The sequence below is a fragment of the Taudactylus pleione genome, unplaced genomic scaffold (assembly GCF_031769625.1).
Source record: "Taudactylus pleione unplaced genomic scaffold, aTauple2 ptg000161l, whole genome shotgun sequence".
In the NCBI taxonomy this organism is placed as follows: Eukaryota; Metazoa; Chordata; class Amphibia; order Anura; family Myobatrachidae; genus Taudactylus; species Taudactylus pleione.
In genome coordinates, this window is record NW_028284563.1 from 5495418 (window position 1) to 5505000 (window position 9583).

The following is a 9583-nucleotide window of genomic DNA, read 5'->3' on the forward strand; positions in this document are numbered from 1 at the left end:
CTGTTACACTTTGAAAATATAATCATCAAAACAGTGAGCCTGATACAGCTGAGGACGCTAATGCGATCGCATCTGTGAACGCAGCGGTGAAAATATGCTAATAGTTGTAAAGCTTACCCGGGCATATGGACGCCCACTGCTGTCTTCTCATCTGTGTCCAGTATCGCATACCTGTGTAAACATCGGTAACATAGACGCAGATCGGACAGCCATGCGGTCATTGCGGCAGGTCTGACTTGTCTCAAATACTGCAGCTCATCTTGCCCGTAGAGAGGTCTCAGGCTACGAAAGCAGTAGTAATGGCTAATTTATGCACACCTTCGGAACAGCGTTTAAACGGTCAGACACCCTGTATTCACCTAACCACCACCCCCGTTACCACCCCCAAATGCTGACCACATAACATTCACCTAGCGAATGATTTCTATATGACTATGTTATCGCAAAGTGACCGTGACGTGTGCGCAGTGTGACTTACACACATGCGCAATGGCAAATAATCGCCCAATCTTCGTAAATCTCAAAATTGTGGGCCTGATTCAGACCTGGACGCTAAGCTGTGCTCGCTCGCTGCCAAAAGGGGTCGGGTATGCAAATCCCACGATTGCACTGTCTGGCTTAAAGACGCCCTCTATGTCTTAGAGGGCGATGGCAGTGAGCGTACGCAGGAGTATAAAGCCACCCACCTTTCTCTTTTAGCAGACATCATCTCCAGGAAGTGCATGATTAATCGGTAACATCGAGACCCATCGGAGCTGCACTTGAGGTAGACTCTACCCCACCACAAGCACTGCGATCAGTTCAGGCTAAAATACAACCAAGTGACGTGTACAATGACGCTACTTTGCTAATTATGCACACTCATTAAACTCCGTTTTGACGTTCAGACACGCCTGCGTTCGCACATCCACACCCCCGTTCACAAGCACCCTCCCCTGTCACCACCCACAAATGGTGCTAAATGTCACTCAAAGTAGCGTCTAGTCTGTGTACTACAAGCACACGATTCCCTGACGCAGTGACTGGTTCATGCATGCATACTTTGACGCATACGCATGTGCAGATGTGCGCTAATAGCCCCTAGTGAGCGTTTGCAGCTTAGCGACCGGGTCTGAATGAGGCCCTGTGTCCGCTGCAAAAACAGGCCCAGTATTAGCAACTACATGTCCCAGGATAATATAACTATCTAGAGAAGCTGAAACAGGTTATATGCAGGGAATCGGTATGAAATACCGCTGGCCGCACGGTTTGATTCCCGGCAGCGCCTGGCTGACCAAAGCAAAGTTCCCTGCAGCGAAAGCCCGACAGCGCTGGAAATCCCAATCATCGATAGGTAAGTACTGACTAACCTAACCCCCTAACCCTAAACCTCCTTAGGGGTGCCTAACCCTAACCCCCCCAAGTGCCTAACCCTAACCCCCCCAAGTGCCTAACCATAATCCCCCCTTCCCCACTGCCTACACCTATATCCCCCGGGGGGTGCCTAACCCTAAGTCCCCCCGGGGGTGCCTAACCCTAACCCTCCCTCCCCCTAGCCTAACCCTAACCCTCCCGGGGGGGTGCCTAACCCCAATTCTCCCACGGGTGCCACAAACCTAACCCTCCCCGCCACGGCTGTCAGCTCGGGGTGCCCGGCATCCCTTCGATCGGGATGCCGGGCGCCGGTCTCCCAGCGTCGGGGAAATGTCAGGTGTCTACATCTAGATGCCCGGCATTTCACCCTCGCCGGGATATGACAGTCGGGAAGCCGGCTGCCGGTATTAAGGCAGCCGGCTTCTAGATTGTATACCATATACAGAACCTATTTAGCTTAGCAGTCTGCTGCATTCCTGAATTTGGGGATCATTTTGCAAACAGCTATCAAATCCTTAGGTTTAGTACTGCAATATACATATAAAATATGCAAATTTTGCAGCTGCCACCTGCCGGGATTTGTATTGAGACGTCCACTGACGGCTTCGCAAATCCAAGCATTTGCGTACAGAGGCGCAGCATCGGATACAGGTCAATCAATTATCAAAGTTCTGATTATCCCTATAGTTACGCAGGATAATCATTGCCAGTAAGTGTCTGGAAGCTCTCTAAATGCATACAGGATCGCACTTGCAGCCTGAGACAAGCTCCGAAAATAATCGCAACCTCCTCGCTATTTCTCGAGGATAGTGCTCTCTAGCTGTCAATCACTCTGCATATAAATACTCGCTTCGTGTGACAGTGGTACACCATTGCAACACATACGCAGTGCAGATAAGATGAATGCTAAGAACAAAAACATCGGTCAACTGCGGAAACTCCGGCATTGCGTCCGTCTCTGAATCAGACCCTAGGCCACTTATTTGCATTTTGAGCAACTACGGGCGATTCATAGTCAGTCGCATCTCCGTGTTAGGATAAGTGTCCTGGGGGTGTGTTGTGTGCATGTAGGCGGGATTGTGATCATACGTAGACACCCATCTGTGATGGTGCAGGGGTGCGCTGATGGCAATGGCGACTACTTTCACAAGTGGCTGGATAGGGCTGGTGCAGTTGTCTCTGAGTACAAGGGAAGTTCTGTATTTATTGGCCAGCACACAATGTGTAACATACAAGTCACCAGGAAACACATACACTACTAGTAGTACGTTTAAGCATGTCAGTCAGTTTCTTAAGGGTCTATTTACTAAGCTTTGTTAGGTGATAAAGTGAATGATGAGCAGGTACCAGCCAATCTGCTCCTAACTGCCATTTTGACAGTTAGGAGCTGATTGACTGGTACCTTATCACCTTCACTTTATCTCCTAACAAAGCTTTCTTGTTGTTTGTATACAAAGTTTCATCTCTACAATCAGGCTACAGTATGTATCTTGGAAAAGCATAAGATACGCACATCTGCATAGTCTTTTCAAAGAACTCCAAAACAATATCCTTCTGGGCTATCCAAATTGACATCCACATGAGCAATAAGAAATAGTCAAATTTAAAAGATGAATGGCACAATAGTGTAACCCAGTAGATATAGCCCCTTGTGAGGAAGTTGTTTAAGGTGTAACGCTTCAAGTTCATCCTGAATTATCCTTTGCTTTGAGTCTCCATCTATTGGATGTAGCATTTCTGTTTGCACCCCTGTAGGATCTCCCTTTTGGCCAGAGAATTATTCCCAACAGCGCTACACAATAAGCTTTGTTTGAATCTATTTGATGGATTTATTTTACTTCATTAACTTGCTGCTACATGCTCCTTCCTCCCCGTCTACCCCATCTGTGTCACACCTGTTTGTCTGCCCTTCCCCTTTAGAATGTAAGCTCTTACGAGCAGGGCCCTCTACCCTCTTGTGCTTCTCCCTACTTTACTTTCATCTACTTCTTACTCCCCATTAGGGCACCTAACACTTGGTTGCTTAAGCTCTGCTGCTTATGTGGGTGTTATGGTCGCTAATGTAGCAATATATATTATCCATGTCCTCATCCTGTATTGTATTGTATTGTACTGTAAGTCTTTGGTCACGTAATTATTTATATATTTTGTAAGGCACTGCGGAACAGTTGTGGCGCCATATAAATAAATGATAATAATAATAATCTGATAGGCATTTACTATATAGGCTATTTGTGGCATTAAAGTGTTGTTTTATTGTCACTGTTGTGTCATTCATCTTTTATATTTGACTATTTCTCATACATCATTACAATACAACTTTTTGGGAATGTATTATAGATTGCTAGATGCTGTACACTAAATTTTGCTTAATATTGAATGAATAAAAAAAAACACACATTACAAAATATTTATATTTGATATTGTACTTTATATATTACAGTATGGTTTACTTAAATGCTATACAGGTCCCGGACTGTGACTTGGAGCAGATGAAACGACTCTTTACAGTGACACTCAGCAGTAAACTATCATTAACATGTTCACAAGTGAAGTTTCTATTCAAAACTCCCATAATTAAGGTTAAAATAGCAGCTTTCATTATATGTTTCATTTCATACTTGACAGCGTTATGAATGTCAGCCTGGGAGCAGGGAGTGTAATTGCTCAGTTTATCTTTTCTGAGGCTGACTGTCTGCGCTTACGTCCTACCACCCACTACTATTACCCCAAATTGCACGCCGGGGAAGGAACATAATAGGATGAGAGGATATAGGGATTAATACATACTGCAAACACATAACACACGGCGGTCCTTCATACACAAGTAACCAGTTCACCTGCTCCACTCATTGTCAGTTCTTGCAATTGTTGTTTTTGTTTTGGATAAAACTATTTATATATGTTGTGTTCAGCTGTGGCTCCACTGTATACTGTTAGTTACTAATGACTTCCCAGCTCGAACTGTCTTTGCAGTGCTGTCGGTGGTATGTCGGCTCCATTGTGTTTAATTCTTTCTGTAGGTGTTTTCTGTCTGCGTCTCATTGTGTCACACTTGTAAAGTGAGACAGTTGTATCTTTAGAGGACAACTGCTCAATTACAGCACTTGACATACTTCCATAATACGTAAAGTTGTTACTGTATTGGGGGTTTACCCATGCAGTGGTTAAAAACATAAAACATTTCATTTTCACAGAGAACTTACCCTATATACTAGGGGTGTGCACCGGACACTTTTCGTGTTTTGTGTTTTGGTTTTGGATCTGGATCTTTCTTCGTGTTTTGGATCTGGATTGGTTTTGCCAAAACCACCCTTCCGTGTTTTGGGTTCTGGGTTTTGTGTTTTGGATCTGGATTTTTTCTTAAAAAATAAAAAAACCCCGCTAAAATCACATAAATGGGCCTTTTTTTGTTCCTACGCTATTAATAACCCCAATAACATTAATTTCCACTCATTTCCACTCTATTCTGAACACCTCACACCTCACAATATTGTTTTTAGGCCAAAAGGTTGTACCGAGGAAGCTGGATGACTATGCTAAGCGACACAAGGGGGCGGCACAAACACGTGGCCCATCTAGGAGTGGCACTGCAGTGGCAGACAGGAAGCCAATCAGCGTTATGGTGCCCATTTGCATGTAGCACGAACCCGGGAGATCCGTGCTACATGCATCTGTGTGATTGGCACAGAGCAATGACAGGTCCGTGAGACCCGTCTGTGCTGCTGTGGTAAAAAAAAAAAAAAAAACCTGTGTAAAAAAAGAAAAAAATGGCGTGCACCCCCCCAAAAAAGAGCAACCAGCCCCGGGCATTAGTAACCCAGTGCTGGGTGTGCTTAAATACAGGGGACAAACGACGTAGGGGTCCCCTGTACTTAAGCACAACCAGCACCGGGCTAGTCAGAACCAGCGCTGGTTGCCAAAATACGGGGGACAAACGACGTAGGGGTCCCCTGTATTCTGCGCAACCAGCTCTGGGCTCTGATCCGGTCCTGGTTCTGGAAATATAGGGGACAAAAAATGAGTAGGGTTCCCCTGTATGTTCCAGAACCAGCACTGGACTTTTTCTAGCGGGGGGCTGATGCCACAGCCAGGGGAGCCCTTTCACCGGGCCCCCCAGCCGCAGCATCAACCCTGACCGCTAGTCAGCCCAGGCCGGGGATCCCTGGAGAGCTGGGGACCCCCCCAATAAAGGGGTCACCCTCTCCAGGGCACCCCAGGCCCAGGCTGATAGCCCGGGGCTATCCCCGCCACCCCTGGTGGCGGTGGGTGGCGGGTTGATTGTGTGGTGTGGTGTAAATAAAGAATATCAAACATTGTCTTTACAAGTAGAACTGCAAGTCCCAGCTAGCCTGCCCCGCATGCTGGTACTTGGAGAACCACAAGTACCAGCATGCAGGGCATTAAGGGCCCACTAGTACCTGTAGTTCACCTGTAAAAAAAATGTTTAAAAAAACACAGGACACACACACCGTGACAGTATAAGTTTATTAAACATACATACACACACACACATGTACACATACTCACCTATGTAACCTGTAGCATCGGTCCACTTGTCCGGTAAAGTATCCCTAGGGGACCTGTGAAAAAAAACATACTCACCATCTCCTATGCGAGGTTCTGTCCTCTTCGTTCCAAAGTAGGCATCCCCGGACTTGGCAAAAAAAAAAAACGAAAACGCGATCCACGAACTTAGTACCGTTCTATAGAACGGTACTTCCCGAATGAGAGCTTAGCGGCGGGGTATCACCATGGAAACCCCGCTGCTAAGCGTTCATTGGCTGAGAGAGGTCATCTCCCGTCTCTCAGCCAATGAACGGCTCCCTCCATTGTAGTCAATGGTGGGAACCGCAGGGTAAACTTTAATAACCTTGCGGCTCCCAGCATTGACTACAATGGAGGGAGCCGTTCATTGGCTGAGAGAGACGGGAGATGGCCTCTCTCAGCCAATGAACGCTTAGCAGCGGGGTTTCCATGGTGATACCCCGCCGCTAAGCTCTCATTCGGGAAGTACCGTTCTATAGAACGGTACTAAGTTCGTGGATCGCGTTTTCGTTTTTTTTTTTTGCCAAGTCCGGGGATGCCTACTTTGGAACGAAGAGGACAGAACCTCGCATAGGAGATGGTGAGTATGTTTTTTTTCACAGGTCCCCTATGGATACTTTACCGGACAAGTGGACCGATGCTACAGGGTTACATAGGTGAGTATGTGTACATGTGTGTGTGTGTGTGTGTGTGTATGTATGTTTAATAAACTTATACTGTCACGGTGTGTGTGTCCTGTGTTTTTTTTAAACATTTTTTTACAGGTGAACTACAGGTACTAGTGGGCCCTTAATGCCCTGCATGCTGGTACTTGTGGTTCTCCAAGTACCAGCATGCGGGGCAGGCTTGCTGGGACTTGCAGTTCTACTTGTAAAGACAATGTTTGATATTCTTTATTTACACCACACCACACAATCAACCCGCCACCCACCGCCACCAGGGGTGGCGGGGATAGCCCCGGGCTATCAGCCTGGGCCTGGGGTGCCCTGGAGAGGGTGACCCCTTTATTGGGGGGGTCCCCAGCTCTCCAGGGATCCCCGGCCTGGGCTGACTAGCGGTCAGGGCTGATGCTGCGGCTGGGGGGCCCGGTGAAAGGGCTCCCCTGGCTGTGGCATCAGCCCCCCGCTAGAAAAAGTCCAGTGCTGGTTCTGGAACATACAGGGGAACCCTACTCATTTTTTTCCCCTGTATTTCCAGAACCAGGACCGGATCAGAGCCCAGAGCTGGTTGCGCAGAATACGGGGGACCCCTACGTCGTTTGTCCCCCGTATTTTGGCAACCAGCTCTGGTTCTGACTAGCCCGGTGCTGGTTGTGTTTAAGTACAGGGGACCCCTATGTCGTTTGTCCCCTGTATTTAAGCACACCCAGCACTGGGTCACTAATGCCCGGGGCTGGTTGCTCTTTTTTTGGGGGGGAGGATGCCATTTTTTTCTCTTTTTACACAGGTTTTTTTTTTTTTATTTACCACAGCAGCACAGACGGGTCTCACGGACCCGTTAGTGCTCTGTGTCAATGACACAGATGCAAGTAGCACGGATCTCCTGGTCCGTGCGTGCATCTGTGTCATTGAAATACACAGCAGCACAGACGGGTCTCACTGACCCATCTGTGCTCTGTGTCACTGTCAATCACACAGATGCATGTAGCACGGATCTCACGAGTCCGTGCTACATGCAAATGAGCACCATAATGCTGATTGGCTGAGAGCCGTGACAGACGGCTCTGTCAGCCAATCAGCACTTTGCCCATTAAAGGCAAAGGCATTTTTTTTTAAATGGCCGCTCGAGGCAAAACCTCGAGATCCGACAGCAGATCTCGAGGTTTTGCCTCGGGAGAGGGATCCGGGGCAGACAGGGAGATCCGAGCTTGGGCTCGGATCGCCCCGGATCCCCGAAGTTCGGGTGGGTTCGGTTCTCAGGGAACCGAACCCGCTCATCCCTACTATATACATATATCTCATATTTATCTATCTATATATCTGTCTGTCTATCTCATACCTATCTCATATATATATATATATATATATATATACAGTCAGGTCCATAAATATTGGGACATTGACAGAATTTTCATATTTTGGCCTCTATTCACCACCACAATGGTTTTGAAATGAAACAAACAAGATGTGCTTTAACTGCAGACTTTCACATTTAATTTGAGGGTAATTACATCCAAATCGGGTGAACGGTGTAGGAATTACAACAGTTTTAATATGTGCCTCCCACTTTTTAAGGGGCCAAAAGTAATGGGACTATCAACTCAAAAGCTAGTTCATGGACAGTTGTGGCCTATTCCCTCATTATTTCATTATCAATTAAGCAGGTAAAAGGTCTGGAGTTGATTCTAGGTGTGACATTTGCATTTGGAATCAGTTGCTGTCGACTCTCAATATGAGATCCAAAGAGCTGTCACTATCAGTGAAGCAAGCCATCATTAGGCTGAAAAATCAAAACAAACCCATCAGAGATATAGCAAAAACATTAGGTGTGGTCAAATCACTGTTTGGAACATTCTTAAAAAGAAAGAACGCACCGGAGAGCTCAGAAACACCAAAAGACCCGGAACACCATGGAAAACAACTGTGGTGGATGACAAAAGAGTAATTTCCCTGGTGAAGAAAAACCCCTTCACAACAGTTGGCCAAATCAAGAACACTCTCCAGGAGGTAGATGTATATCAAAGTCAACAATCAAGAGAAGACTTCACAAGAGTGAATATAGAGGGTTCACCACAAGATGCAAACCATTGGTGAGCCACAAAAACAGGAAGACCAGATTAGAGTTTGCCAAACAACATCTAAAAAAGCCATTACAGTTCTGGAACAACATTCTATGGACAGATGAGACAAAGATCAACTTGTACCAGAGTGATGGGAAGAGAAGAGAAGGAAAGGAACTGCTCATGATCCAAAACATACCTCCTCATCAGTGAAGCATGGTGGTGGTAGTGTCATGGCATGGGCATGTATGGCTGCCAATGGAACTGGTTCCCTTGTATTTATTGATGATGTGACTGCTGACAAAAGCAGCAGAATGAATTCTGAAGTGTTTCGGGCAATATTATATGCTCATATTAAGTCAAATGCTTCAGAACTCATTGGACGGCGCTTCACAGTGCAGATGGACAATGACCCAAAGCATACTGCAAAAGCAACCAAAGAGTTTTTTAAGGCTAAAAGTGGAATGTTATGCAATGGCCAAGTCAATCCCCTGACCTGAATCCGATTGAGAATGCATTTCACTTGATGAAGACAAAACTGAAGGGAAAATGCCCCAAGAACAAGCAGGAACTGAAGACATTTGCAGTAGAGGCCTGGCAGAGCATCACCAGGGATGAAACCCAGCGTCTGGTGATGTCTATGCATTCCAGACTTCAGGTTGTAATTGCCTGCAAAGTATTTGCAACAAAGTATTAAAAAGTGAAAGTTAGATTTAGGATTGTTTAGTTTGTCCCATGACTTTTGGCCCCTTAAAAAGTGGGAGGCACATATAGAAACCGTTGTAATTCCTACACCGTTCACCTGATTTGGATGTAATTACCCTCAAATTAAATCTGAAAGTCTGCAGTTAAATCACATCTTGTTTGTTTCATTTCAAAACCATTGTGGTGGTGAATAGAGGCCAAAATATGAAAATTCTGTCAATATCCCAATATTTATGGACCTGACTGTATATATATATA